This window comes from Manis pentadactyla, chromosome 9 (genome assembly GCF_030020395.1).
Source record: "Manis pentadactyla isolate mManPen7 chromosome 9, mManPen7.hap1, whole genome shotgun sequence".
Taxonomy (NCBI): domain Eukaryota; kingdom Metazoa; phylum Chordata; class Mammalia; order Pholidota; family Manidae; genus Manis; species Manis pentadactyla.
In genome coordinates this window covers 19,750,326-19,752,982 of record NC_080027.1, presented here as the reverse complement: position 1 = coordinate 19,752,982, position 2,657 = coordinate 19,750,326, and the positions used below count along the sequence as shown (strand labels likewise).

Here is a 2,657-nt window from a genome sequence, read left to right as displayed (position 1 = left end):
CTGCTCAGGGGTGCAAGTCAGTTAGCGAAACATACTAATTCTGTGCATAAACTAAAAGTAAGTAGGCACAGGATGGGGCTTTCAGTGAATAGACCTGGAAACTGTAGCTTTTCTGGATAGTTCTTATTAATATTATTTCTCTGAGATGGTTTTTATTAGAAAAGTACACATAAATGTCATTTCATTTGTATGTTAGTAAGGCTATTAATAATAGATGTTATTTGTGAATTGCTTCCTAAGTATAGACATTGTGTTAGATTCCTTAAATCCATTATTTAATTTAATGCTTAAAAAATTGGTTTATCAACATGGATGGAACTAGAGGGTATTATGCTCAGTGAAATAAGCCAAGTGGAGAAAGACAAATACCAAATGATTTCACTCATCTGTGGAGTATAAGAACCAAAGAAAAACTGAAGGAACAAAACAGCAGCAGAATCACAGAACCCAAGAATGGACTAACAGTTACCAAAGGGAAAGAGACTGCGGAGAATAGGAGGGTAGGGAGGGATAAGGGTGGGGAAGAAGAAAGGGGGTATTATGATTAGCATGTATAATGTGGGGGGTGGGGGAAAGGGGAGGGCTTTGCAACACAGAGAAGACAAGTAGTGATTCTACAACATCTTACTATGCTGATGGACAGTGACTGTAATGGGGTTTGTGGGGGGAACTTGGGATAGGGGAGAGCCTAGTAAACATAATGTTCTTCAAAAAAAAAATTGGTCTATCATCATTCTTATTTTACATATAATGAAACCATACAAGACCTTACAATGGGGAAGCAGTGAGGCTAGGATAATTTGGTAATTAGCGTGATCCAAGACTGGTTTGCATGTTGGTGCTCACAGTTCTTGTTCTTTAGAGTGTCAGGGCTTTGGGGTGACACAGAAGAATCCCAGGCTGCTGGCTCTGCTTTACATTTAGGTTAGTGGACAGCATAGGACGAAAATGCCCTTCGTAGTTGTAGCTGAGGGCTGCATCACGCTGCTCTGCTATTAAGTGTAGAACAAAGACATCATTGGATCTTTTTGAAGAGGTGAGACATGAATAATGCATTGAATAATAAACAGATTTTGGAGAGATTATGAATAGGCAAGAATTAGAACTAGAGTCAGAGAAAAGTCAGGAATATCCATTTAACTGAATCTGTATTTGAGTTTGAAATTCTTAATCTCAAGAGAATATTCCTTACCAAAGGAGAAAAGCTTTCCTTTTGTAGTACAACTCAGATACTCAAGACGTAATCTCAGACCAAGACTTCTCCTTGCTTGTTTCCTAATGTCTTCAATTTCTGATGCCTTCCCACGAGGGGCATTTGATTTTTGTCTACAGGTGAGTGGATGGTACCGCGAAGGGAAGGTAGCCTGAAAAATGAATCTGATAAAAACAAACTTCACTGTAACTGAATTTGTGTTCCTAGGGCTCTCATCTCAGCCAAAGAGGCACCTCATCCTTTTTATTATGTTTTTATACTTCTATTTATTAATGGTGGTGGGAATATTATTATGATCACTATTATCCAGACAGAACCTTGTCTTCAAACCCCCACATACTTCTTCCTCACTCATTTATCCTTTGTAGATATCTGCTATACACCCACCAATGTCCCACATATGCTGTCTACCATGATAAGAAAAAAGAAGACCATCCCTTTCTCTAGCTGCACTACTCAGATGTACTTCTCCCTCTCCTTTGGAATGATTGAATGTGTTCTCCTCAGTGTCATGGCTTATGATAGATATGTAGCCATTTGTCATCCTCCTCATTATACTGTCATTATGAACCAAAGCACATGTACACAGCTGGCAGCCATTTCTTGATCCAGTAGTTTCCTGAGTTCCATGGTCATCAACGTCCTCACCTAGAGTTTGTCGTACTGTGGATCCAATGTCCTGAATCGCTTTCTTTGTGAAGTACATTTTGTCCTCCGATTGGCCTGCACTGACACCTCATTTACTGAGCTGGTTGTTTTTATCTTCAGTATCATCACTGTCTTCATTCCTTTTCTTCTGATTGTTGTGTCTTGTGCCCAATCCTTCTATCAGTTCTCAGGATGCAATCAGCCTCTGGGAAGCATGAGGCACTGTCCACCTGTGCTTCCCATCTGACAGTGGTGGCCTTATTCTATGGAACCACCATCTTCATGCATGTGAGACCCCAGTTGAAGTCCTCTAGGGCTGGGGGCAAGATCATTGCGGTGTTCTACACTGTGGTCACGCCCAGGCTCAACCCCTTGATCTACTGCCTAAGGAACCAGGATGTGACAGGAGCTCTAAGAAAAGCTATTGCAAAACAGAGGACATACAAGCTCTTAATAGGACACTAAGGTCAACTGTTAATCAAAAATAGCTGACTTCTGAATGTGATGTGAGACAGTAGGAAATAATTTGGACAGTCAACATCTTCCCTGCCAATTACAAAAGATACATAAATGCAGCTGCAAACTCATCAGAAAGCAAGTCTCCCCCGAAGACAAACTGTAGCTTTAATATGGCAAAACAATTTCCTTCATTGAGTGACTCTATTTCCTTACTCCCTGAGAAACATTAGTTATCTAAAACCATAAGTGATCGGAATTCATTACTTGAAATTATATCTGTAATATGAAATATTTTATTCCTGCCTGGAGGATCTAAAGCACTTTGATATAGAGAAGC

The 2,657-nt window shown here is 40.0% G+C and overlaps 1 pseudogene; it reads left to right on the top strand.

The window, feature by feature from the left end:
• The first annotated feature begins 1,371 nt into the window (after positions 1 to 1,371).
• On the top strand, positions 1,372 to 2,326 carry LOC118908018 (olfactory receptor 2G3-like; annotated as a pseudogene).
• Positions 2,327 to 2,657: the final 331 nt, after the last annotated feature.